The sequence below is a fragment of the Podarcis filfolensis genome (genome assembly GCF_964270895.1).
Source record: "Podarcis filfolensis genome assembly, chromosome: 6".
Taxonomy (NCBI): Eukaryota; Metazoa; Chordata; class Lepidosauria; order Squamata; family Lacertidae; genus Podarcis; species Podarcis filfolensis.
The window spans coordinates 31,619,964-31,632,501 of NC_139609.1; positions in this window are offsets into that span (position 1 = coordinate 31,619,964).

The following is a 12,538-nucleotide window of genomic DNA, read 5'->3' on the forward strand; positions in this document are numbered from 1 at the left end:
AAATGTCATCATATATGGGCCCCATTATGGTGACTTTTGCCCACTATCCATGCTGCATGGGAAAAACTTTTCAGGAGAGTAGCTCCTGAACATGGAAATGAACCAAACACGTGAGCTGGGGCTGAGCTGTTGCCAAGGAAAGGGAGCCCCTCTTGAGTCGGGACCTGTGGTGTTGACCCCCAACCATGTGCCTGGGTCATTTGAATGTTACCTCAGCTGCTCAGAAGTTATTAATAGAAAAGCAAATGCACAGCTTGTGCAATGTCAACGTGGAAAGGGCACCTACAACATTTCCTTATGGTTACTGTCCCCACAGCTCAGTTTGGATTCCTGCTTAGGGGCAGAGAAGAATTTGAATCAGGGGTGTTTTGGGAGCATCCCGTTGCTAACACCTTCTTTCACTGTGGAAAGGGGAGATAATGGCAGAAGCCCTCCATATGTTGTTGAACGTTCACTCCTGTCAACCTCAGCCAGTACAGCCAAAGGTTGGGGATACTAATACTGAAATCAGTTGTTGGTCTGAAACCACTCTTCAAGAGCTTAAATAGGGGCTTTCCCCCTCTTTTTCTTTTCTTTCCCATTTCCTGATGAGTGTACATTGGAACGATCTGTATTTGCAAAAATGGCATGCACATTCCAAGGAGCATTCCAAAATGGAGGCACAGCTACTGTGTATTAGCAGCACAGTAATTTTCATGCCTGCAAAAGCACAGATGCATTCAGGCAGGGTCTTTGGAAGTTTTCTACTGCCTCGGCCACTGTTTCTGCACAGTGCAGTTTATTGCTCTACTTGCACTACTGCTCCACTTGCAGGCATAATGGAATTGATGCCTGCACCTCCAAAGATGATATTCCAGGGTGCATAGCAAAGGCTAGCTGTATATATGCAAGCTGAAGTACATCAAGGCAACATTTCCCACAATACTATGTGTAGAGTAACAAAATGTTCTTGTGCAAGAGACAAGGGGCTCCTGAGCTCAAAAACCTGGAACCTCTCAGCCATGGCACTGCAGTATAAACTGAAGAAGCAGAGTTGTTGGGAATGCTGGCAGATTTTTTTTAACTTTCCCAGTAAGTCAGAAAGAGAAACGGTTAAACCGGAAGCCCACTTCAGGCATTGCTGCCCTAAGAGGCAACTTGGGTATAGGAGGGTTCTGGGGCTGTATGTTAAGCCTATTTGTGTGTCTTCACCCAGATCCTTGTGTGATTAATGTGAACTTCTGCAGCCACGAGCCTTGTGGAAGAAGCACCTTGTGCAACTGAGAACCCCAGAGGAGGTTTTCAGTTGCACCTGGAGCCCCACTGCACCCAGGTTGCCTCTTAGGGGGATAACATCTAAACAGGGCTAGGGCATTGCCCCAATACTCTGGACTGCTGAGCAACTCCGTACAGTCAAGGTAAAGGTAAAGGGACCCCTGACCATTAGGTCCAGTTGTGGCCGACTCTGGGGTTGCGGCGCTCATCTCGCTTTATTGGCCGAGGGAGCCAGCGTACAGCTTCCGGGTCATGTAGTCAGCATGACTAAGCTGCTTCTGGCGAACCAGAGCAGCGCACAGAAACGCCGTTTACCTTCCCGCTGGAGCGGTACCTATTTATCTACTTGCACTTTGATGTGCTTTTGAACTGCTAGGTTGGCAGGAGCAGGGACCGAGCAATGGGAGCTCACCCTGTCGCGGGGATTCGAACCGCCGATCTTCTGAATGGCAAGTCCTAGGGTCTGTGGTTTAACCCACAGCGCCACCCGCATCCCTTTAATAATAATAATAATAATAATAATAATAATAATAATAATAATAATAAAAAAATTGTTATTACGTTAAAGACCAGTTCAAGAGGCACAACTGAGACTACTTTCACAAAAGTGGAATAGACATTTAAAACAGTATAAAATAACAATTTACAGATTAAAATTGAAATAGTTGCATGTACACGAAAAGACCTAAGAGGAGAAAATTGAGTTTTGGCTTGTCTGGAAGGTCAGCAAGACTCACCAGATGGGGGTCAATGGTATCTCTATGTACCTCATTGTAAAAAGGACATCTAAAAAATAAGTGTTCAGGGCTTCCTTTTTCCCCTAATGTGCAGGCACAAAGTCTCTGGGCGTTCGGGACTTTTCCAAAAGATCCTTCCAGAACTGGCGAGGGCAGAGCCAAACTTCTGGCAAGAGTAAAGGCCCTTCTTGCATTTTTGGATACAAGGAAATGGAGGTATGCTGCCGGGACAGCAACATATCACTTGTGTTCTGCAATTATGTAATCAGGGAACCTCAAGCAGTCCTGTTGTCTTTCTATGTCCATAATTCTTTCCCTGACCACGGATCTTGCTTGATCCAATCCCAAATTTAAGATGCCTTGAGGAGCAAGACCCAATTTTTGCAGAGAGTTCAGGACCGCTATCTGCTAGCCGGACTGGAACCAATCACAAATAAACTCCATACAGTGCTAAACAAAGAACGAGGACAACACACATCCACCAACCTGCACGTGGTTATAGACACACTCAAAGGGGAGGATTACTGTGTGGTTTAGCCTCTCCTCCTCCCGGAGGGGAGGGGTTGTGATCTGGAGCCGTTCCCACGCTTCGCAGGGGGCGTTCCAGCCCCTGCTTGCCGTCATTGCTACCGCGCCACGCTCCCCGGTCAGTCTTCCAATCGGAGGGAAGCTCGGGGGCGGGGTTTAGCCGCTCAAATGCGGCCATGGCAGCTCTTTCCCCTCATTGCGCTGCTGGGTTTCAACGGGTCGAAAACAAGTAAAACGGAATAAAGCTGCTTGGATTCCACACTGGGATCAGAAGATAATTAAGAATAGAGGAAAAGAGCTGATGGGCTGAAGTCCTGAATTTTGATGCCACATGTGTGTGTGTGTTTTTTGTTTCCCTAGCTGCCCAAGGAAAGCTTGACTGGGATCCTACTTGACATTCCATTATTCCATATTAGACCCCTTGCTAGGTTCATGGGGCATGGTGTGTGGGTGAGCGACCTTCCTTTTCTTTAATTGGCATGACCTTTGCTGCATCTTGCTCAGCAGTCATCAAAACTATGCCAGTGGGTTTCTGGCTGTCCTTTTATCTAAATCAGCAGCATGTGTGAGTGGATGTCAAGAGCTTTCAGCCACACTATGCCTGTGAGTCACATAAGGCCAAGGACTGCAGGGTTGAGCAACGATCCATAGCTCTCTGAATTTCTCTTAATGATGAAGACTCTTTACTTCTATATAATTAAGAATAATACCACCTTGGAAATATTTTGGAAGGCTGCTTTTAAAAAATGCATTTATACTATTAGGGGAATATTTTTTAAGGCAGTCAGACCACGGCATGCTGCACAGACAAGGAAACCGTGGCCCACCAGATGTTGCTGTTGTTATTATTGTTGGACTAAAACTCCCATCAACTCTTTCCACTGGCCACTGTAGATGGGGCTGTTGGGAGTTGTAGTTCAACAACATCTGCATGGCCACACAAATACACCCAATTGCTGACATACTGAATATTAAACTGGACAAGTAATTTTATTATGTCAGCTAGATTTTCTAGTTTCTTTCCAGTGTCCCTATTTTTAAGAAATTACAATCCTATTTAAGGGTTGTTAGCAGAATGAAGTATTAGTATGGAACTTGGCTTATTAATGTCAACATATTAGTACAGTGGTACCTCGGGTTACATACACTTCAGGTTACATATGCTTCAGGTTACAGACTCTGCTAACCCAGAAATAACGCTTCAGGTTAAGAACTTTGCTTCAGGATGAGAACAGAAGTCGTGCTCCGGCGGCGCGGCAGCAGCAGGAGGCCCCATTAGCTAAAGTGGTGCTTCAGGTTCAGAACAGTTTCAGGTTAAGTACGGACCTCTGGAACGAATTAAGTACTTAACCCGAGGTACCACTGTAATATAAATTCCAAACAGTTCTGTGTGTACTCAGAAATAGTCTTGGTAATGGGGGCAGGAAACATGACTAAAACAGTGACATGGAGACCTAGATAAGAGCATATTGGTCTGAATGGGCACCTGCAGGTCCTTGAATGCCATTAAAACCAGCTCTCTCATTGATAATATTAGTATTTCTCTTATGTTGGGTTGGGGAAGCTGTGGTCCCTTGGATGCTGTTACATCAGCCTCAGTCTTGGCCGCTTTAGAGTGAGTAGGATGATGTCAGGTTTTTGGCAAAACCGTGACCCTGAGTGTTAGGGCGCCGAAGGCTCATTTTGTCACTGCCAAACGTTCCAGGGGGCCTTTTGCTGGTGTTTGGCATTGCTTTGCAGTGAACTGGACAATGTCTGGTTTTCGGTGATATTGTGACCCCATGGGTTAGGGTACTGAAGGCTGTTTTTGTGGAGCACTGTGAAACATAGGGTTTTCACCGCCAAATGTTGCAGGCACCCTTTTGCTGGTGTTTCATGGCATTTTGGAATGAATCAGATGATGTTGGGATTTTTACAAAAGCGTGACTGCGCAGGTCCGTGCACCAAGGACTTGTTTTGTGGGGAGCCGTGAAACCTGCAATTTTCACTGCCAAGCAATGCAGGGTGCCTTTTGCTGACATTTGGTGCTACTTTGGAATGAATAGGATGATGTTGGGTTTTTGCCGAAATCATGACCCTGCGGTTAGGGCACTGAAGGCTGATTTTGTGGGGCACTGCAAAATCAAAGGTTGATTTTGTGGGGCGCTTGGGAATGATCTCTCCCTACCTTAAAGCTTCTATAGAAGATTATCTCAAGTATTGAAGCAGGGACTTTTGGCGTAATTTTTCCCCCAAATGCTAACAGAGCTTGAGTATAATCTCTGTTGCGTTAGTAGTAAAGCTTTCATTAAACTATTTTCATGCTAATTGTGTCGTATCCTTGTGTGTATACTTTTATGATAGCTATGGACTGCAATATTGCACAAAACAGTTTATACATTAATGTCTAATTGTCAGGGAACTGTCATCTGAGACGAAGGAGGTGAAAGGGCTCATGGAGGGTGAGAGAGACCACTCAGCGGAGGAGGGGACCAGCAGGGGGAGAAGTGGAGTTCCAAGGGAAAGTGAGTCGGAGGGAGAGCTCAGAGATACTTCTAGCGAGAACAGTGGGGGGGTTTCAGGACCTCCCCTAGGAACACCCACTCCTCGGCGGAAACTGTCACGCCGAGAGTCCAGAAGACGTGTTTCCGTTAAGGAGCTTTTATGCTGGAAGAAGTTCCGTAAACGCCCACTGTCCGATTCAACGAGCGATTGATGGAGCCACGCTTAAGGAGCTCCATCACAGACAGAGGTTTGGGAACTTAGCCAAACTCTGAGGGATCAGGATTTTACGCACAAGCAGCTCATCATCCCATCACAGCAATCGGACAGTCCCTGAAAGCAGCTTGTGCAGAGAGGCATCATGAGTGACCCAGCCGGAGCCGGAGGAGCAGGAGGAGCTGGAGGAGGTCCAACTCTGGAAGAAAGGTACAGAATGTTGGAACTCCAGCTAGCAATGCAAACGGCGAGGCTAGAAGAAAGGAGGGCGCAGGATGCAGAAAAGGCAAAAGGCGCTACACTAGCAAGAAAGATGCCAGGAATGGTGCAGAAGTTTGGGGGGGACCCCAGGAACTACCAAGCCTTTAGGACAGAGATGCAGTATGCTCTTGAACTGCAGTTTAATGACTTTCCCGATGAGGCGTCGCGAGTGGCGTTTGTGATTGGCCATCTCGAAGGAGGGGCGAGAGACTGGGTCAGGCCCCTGATGGCAGGGAATAGTGACATGCTGAAGGACGCGAGGAAGTTTTTTCGCGCCATGGATTTGATGTTTTCCAGCGAGATTGAACAGGGACTGGTACGCAGACAATTGATGGCTTGCAAACAGGGGAGCCGATCGGTTCGTGAGTACTGGACTGAGTTTACAATGTTGATACATAGATTGGGGTGGGACCTATCGGCGGAACCCATTCAAATGCTATTTGAAGAGGGGCTTTCTTCGGCGGTGAAAGACGAACTTTCCTGGGCGCCCAGGGCGGAGTCTATGGACCAGCTGACCAAATCAGCGCTGACCATTGGAGCGCGCCAGGAGGCAAGAGCCTTGGAGAAGCGGGAGGGGAAAGGAGAGCGTTGGAGGGATTTCCGCATTCCAGAGATTCCAGAGCCAAATTTCCCGCCCGGAGAGCCGATGGAAGTTGGAACAGCGCGCGCGCGCGCAGTTTCAAATCCCAGTGAAGGGAGGAAGAAGGAGGGAAAGAGCGCCAAGAAATGTTACCTCTGCCAGCAGCCAGGTCACTTTGCCAGAGTCTGCCCGCAAAGAAAGGAATGGCAAGGGATGGCAGGGGCTGTTGGGGGGAAGGAGGAGGAAGTCCAGGAGCCAGTAAAAGCCAACGCCTGTCTGCCTCTGTCAGGGCACTGCAGACAGGCCAAGGAGCAGTAAAAGTGCCCACTCCGGAACCTCCAAGACCAGCCCTAGTAATAGAGGTGTTGCTAGAGCTGGCAAACGGATACCCACTAAAGACCAAGGCGCTGTTAGACTCAGGCAGCTCCTGTAATTTTATGAGCAAGGAGTTTGCAGCGGAACACCAGATACAGACACTCCCTTTAAGCAACCCCCTGCAGGTCACCACGATCGATGGGAGGGAGCTGTTGGGGGGAGAAGTTAGCCTACAGACCGTCCCAATGGTTATGAGGGTGGCAAGGCACACCGAAAGGATAGCGTTCAATGTAGCCACCCTGGGAGGGGCGCCAGTCATTTTGGGAATGAGCTGGCTAGCGTTGCATGACCCGCTAGTGGGCTGGCATCAGAGAGTGGTGTCCTTTGGGTCAGGACATTGCCTGGAACACTGCAAAGAGGGAAAGGTGCCAGAAGGGGCAAAAGCCTCCATAGCAGGGACGGAAGTGGCGAACAAAGGGAAGGTGCCCAAACAATACGCTGACCTGAGCAAGGTCTTCAGCGAAAGGGAAGCAGATAAACTACCACCGCATAGAGACTTTGACTGCCAGATTAACCTGGTCCCTGGGGCCCAGCTACCCGTGGGCAAGCTGTACGCCATGTCAGACAGGGAAATGCAGGAGTTGAGGGAGTTTATTGACAAAAACCTGAAGAGAGGTTTCATCAGAGAGTCCAGAGCGGTGGGGGGCAGTCCAGTGTTTTTTGTGGACAAAAAAAACACGGATAAACCGAGATTGGTCGTGGACTACCGGGCCCTGAATGCCGTGTCAGAACCAGTGACTTTCCCCATGCCCAGGATTGATGACATTTTGACCAGGGTGAGGAAGGGAAAGATATTCACGAAACTGGACTTGAGAGGAGCGTACAACCTGATACGAATAAAGAAGGGGGATGAATGGAAGACAACGATGTTCACCCCCCTAGGGGCTTTCGAATATCGCGTTATGCCATTCGGATTGCAATCAGGCTCCGCCTGTTTTCAATCGCTCATGAACCATGTACTGGGACCTTTGCTCTACAAGAATTGCGTGGCATTCCTCGATGACGTGCTGATATATTCGGAGAATGAGGAGCAGCATGTGAAGGATGTCAGGGAAGTGCTGAGCCAGCTGCAAGCAAACCAGTTGTGGGTGAAATTGGAGAAGTGTCAGTTCCACACCAAGGAGGTGGAATTCCTGGGGTACCGCTTATCAGACAAGGGATTAGCCATGGATCCAGGCAAGGTCCAGGCGGTGCTGGAATGGAAGACACCGAAAACCAAAAAAGATGTGCAAAGGTTCTTAGGGTTTGGGAACTTTTACCGTAAATTCATCAAGAACTTTGCCCACTTAACGGCTCCCATCACGGACTGTCTAAGCAGCAAGAAGAAATTCGTTTGGACGGCAGAGGCGGAGCACGCTTTTGAGGAATTGAAAAAGGCATTCGCTTCGGAAGAACAGCTCCTGCATGTGGATTTACAAAAACCCATGAGAGTGGAAACTGATGCCTCAGACCGGGCGGTGGGGGCAGTGCTGCTTCAGCCAGGGAGCAATAAGTCGGAATGGAGACCGTGTGCCTTCTTTTCGCGTAAGCTGAACAAATCCGAGAGGAACTACACGGTATATGACCGAGAACTACTCGCCATTCACGAAGCGTTCCGGAGATGGAGACACTTACTAATTGGCGCACAGCATAAGGTGCAAGTGTGTACGGACCACAAGAATTTGGAGTATTGGAGAACAGCACGAGTGCTCAACCAACGACAAGTGAGATGGGCCCAGGAGTTCTCCAAATTCCATTTTGAAATCTGCTACGTGCCAGGTCCAGAAAACATCAGAGCGGACGCTCTCTCTCGCAAACCTGAATATTTGGAGGGGGAGGGAGCACCAGAAGAGAGACATATTATCCCAGAGGACCACTGGGTGTGTGGTGCGGCCTGGGTGGGGCAAAGAGAACTGGTAGGGGGAACGGTCAATGATGAGTACGCCCAGGATAAGCTCAGAGGTTTAAGGAGAGAGGGAGAAGACCCAGGAGGTTTTGAAGAAAGAAACGGGGCATTGTATTACAAAGGGGCACTATATATACCCGAAGGGGAATTGAGGGGGAGAGTACTCAAACAGTTGCACGACAATCCCACAGCGGGGCATTTTGGGCAACACAAGACCATGTGGTTGGTGACCAGGGAGTTTTGGTGGCCCAAGGTGAGGGAGGATGTACGGGAGTATGTGAGAAGGTGTGACCAATGCCAGAGAGCCAAAGGAGAAAGGCGGGCACCAGCGGGTTTATTAGAACCGTTACCCACACCAGAAAGACCGTGGGAGGCGGTGTCGATAGATTTTATGACTGATCTGCCCAAATCCCAGGGGAAAACCGCCATACTAGTCGTAGTAGACCAGTTAACTAAGATGGGTCACTTTGTAGCTTGCTCACATGCAGTCACGGCGGAAGAGACAGCGAAATTGTTTGTAGAACATATTTTTAGGCTGCATGGCGCCCCCTTGAGGCTGGTGTCCGACAGAGGGAAACAGTTCACGTCCAGATTCTGGAGGAAGCTTATGAGCTTGTTGCACGTAGAGGTCAACTTTTCGACTGCCAGGCACCCTGAGACCAATGGGCAGACGGAGAGGGCAAACGGTATCCTTCAACAATACCTGAGGTGCTATGTCAATGACAGAGAAAACGATTGGGTCGAAAAGTTGGCACTAGCGGAATTTGCTTACAATAATGCAGAGAATGTGTCCACCGGGATGAGCCCATTTTTGGCTAATTATGGGTGCCACCCCAGGGCGTTTCCAGGGGAAGGAGGAGAGAGATGGAGTGTTCCGGCCGCTGAACTTTTTGTAGAAGAAATGGAAGCGATCCATCGTCAACTCCAACACCACTTAGAAAGGGCCAAAGAAGAATATAAGAGGCAGGCAGACAAGAGCAGAAGGGAAGGTGAAACAATTAGGGTGGGGAGTCGGGTCTGGCTATCAACCCAAGGGTTGCCGTACAAGGGGGGTTGCAAGAAATTGAGACCCAAAAGATTGGGACCATTTGAGGTCATCCAACAGATCAACCCAGTGGCTTTCAGACTCCGGTTACCGAAACACATGAAACTGCACCCAGTATTCCACAGGTCATTACTGTCACCATACCGGGGGGAAGGTGAAGGGGTATCCACACGGGGGCCAGCCATAGAAGAAAGGGAAAGCCGCAACTATGTGGCGGAAATCATCGACTCCAGGTGGAAGGGGAATCAGGTGGAGTATTTGGTCGCGTGGGAAGGGGAACCAGAGTCAGAAAACACCTGGGTGAAGGCAGAGGAGGTCCATGACGAGGTCTTGATCGAAACGTTCCACCAAAGGTTCCCCAGGAAACCTCAGCCAGTAGCGAGGTTCCGAAGGGAGTACTTTGGCACCACCGACGATGAGGAGGAACTGGAGGGATTCAGGGAATCGGAGTTGGAAGGAGGTACCGACTCCGAGGAGGAGGAGTACTTGGAAACCGGGAACAGCAAAAGGTGGAGGGAAGTGTTCGAAACTTCGGAAGATGAGGGAGGTTCCTTCAGGGGTTTTGCTCCCTCGCCTCCCGCAGAGGAGGGGAGGGAAGGGGGTGAAGGGGGCCCTGGAGGGGAGGTGGATGTCAGGGAACTGTCATCTGAGACGAAGGAGGTGAAAGGGCTCATGGAGGGTGAGAGAGACCACTCAGCGGAGGAGGGGACCAGCAGGGGGAGAAGTGGAGTTCCAAGGGAAAGTGAGTCGGAGGGAGAGCTCAGAGATACTTCTAGCGAGAACAGTGGGGGGGTTTCAGGACCTCCCCTAGGAACACCCACTCCTCGGCGGAAACTGTCACGCCGAGAGTCCAGAAGACGTGTTTCCGTTAAGGAGCTTTTATGCTGGAAGAAGTTCCGTAAACGCCCACTGTCCGATTCAACGAGCGATTGATGGAGCCACGCTTAAGGAGCTCCATCACAGACAGAGGTTTGGGAACTTAGCCAAACTCTGAGGGATCAGGATTTTACGCACAAGCAGCTCATCATCCCATCACACTAATATAGCCCGAATGCACTACCTTCAGGTATTTTTGGAAGAGCAGATGGTGTATTGACTATGCCCTCTCCAAGTGACACAAAACAGAGATCTGGTAAGTAGAAGCAAAAGTAGCACATTCAATTCATTGTGTGAACCATAAGTGCCCAGGGTGATAGTACGGTGGCAAAACTGAATCAACAGTGTGGCATAACTGTCAGGTCTGAGGCATTTTCAACAGTATCATGCATGGTAATAAGACTTTATTTCTATGTATGAGAATTCAGTGCAGTTTTGGAGAAGGATAAATGTGGTATATGCACGGGAAAGGAAATTGAAGCGACAAGGAAATTCTGTTGTGATTTTTGAATCCGCTCCCTGCTTGCTCCTCAGTGGCTTTCTGTAGTGTGTTTTGGAAGTAGTTGTGTAATGATACGATTTACTGTTCTACAAAAAGGGAGAGAGGAGGGCAGAGAAGATGGCAAAGGGTTTCATTGGAGCACAGGGCATGTATGCAAAAAATTCAATGTAAAAGTTGGTTCTTCTGAAATCGGAATATTGTTACAATCAGCATCACTAGCGTAAGCAGGTTCCTATCAAGTAGCACATATGCAAACATATCTGGTTCTCAGAGAACACTAGTAAATGAGACACCTTGACTATTGGTTCTGTATCCTTAGAGGATGCAAAAGTAACATTTCATGTGGCTACACCATGGTTACTCCCAATGTCACATATGCCTGTTTGCCAGTCCTGAGAATGGTCAGTGTGGAACTCCTGAGAGATGCAAAGCACTAGAGAATGGTGCACAGGGACCTACATTGTAATTTGCAGTTTTTCTGAGGGATGGAAAGGAATGTGCAAAAGAAAGACACTTTGCCAAACAGCTCAGGAACAAATACAGTGACATCAGCTCAGTATTGGTGTCCCAAAGCCAAGAGGAGTCAAAACTGGCTGCTGAAAGCCTCCAATGTTTTCAGCATTTTATTCCGGATGTTGGTGCTGGAGGGCTATGATTCATTCCTGCTGTGTCAAGTTGGATGCCTGTTCTGAAAAGACACATCACTCTATTTATTTAGCTTCTGTATACAATAGTATTGCAATGATATTGTTTTAAAATAGCCTCATGTTAAGTATTATTTATTTCTGTGACAGCAATCTGAGTTAACTGTTTTTAATTCTGCATTTTAAATAGTTGTAACCTGGTGGTGAAAGGTAATAAATTTAACAACAACAACAACCCCCAGTTTAGAAAAATCTCCCAGGTTTGTCCTCAGTAACCAAAATTATATTATCAACATATACTAGCAGAAAAGTTGTTTTCCTTCATTTGCAAGGAATCGTACAAAACAAAGTGGCACTAAGAAAGAAAATTTCCAGGGTGGCAACAGAAAGCAAACTAGAAATACTTTTGCAGTTCATCAAAACTATCCAGCAATATAAAGTTATAGGAAAACTGGTGCTATTAACAGTAATCCTTCTAGTTGGTTAATTGGTTTGGCAACTTCCATGCACATGACGTGTGATGCTAATTATTTCCCCCAAGAGTTAAATGATAACGAATCAGAGGCAGCTACAGGAGAGCTATGAGATTCAGGTGAGGGTCAGATGCCTTGTTAATCCCAGCAGGTATATAAGAGGACGACCCGGCCTGCCCAGGCCTCCAGCCTGGAAGTTGCCGAACCAATTAACCAACTAGAAGGATTACTGTTAATAGCACCAGTTTTCCTATAACTTGATATTGCTGGGTAGTTCTGATGAACTGCAAAAGCATTTTTAGTTTGCTTTCTGTTGCCACCCTGGGACTTTTCTTTATTAGTGCCACTTTGTTTCTACAAAACTGTACAAAAACAAGATTGGGTGCAGGCCTGGCCAGGACATAGGCGTCCTGACTGTGACAAAGGTGACCTGTGTGCTTGCTTGCTTGATTAACAGTTGTTGGGAATTTCAAGGTCCCTGCTCTCCCTTCTTATGGTTTTTGAACTGGACCTGGAGACTCCAATAGAGAGCATTCCATGTCAAGAAGGAGGGCAAGTGGGCACCCTATCAAATGACAGGGCAGGAGCTACATGGAGCAGGGCCTTTTCCCTGGTGGTGCCCATTGTATGTCTTGCTCTCCCCAGACCTGCTCTCTTTTGGCCTGTATTTTAGAGCTTTAT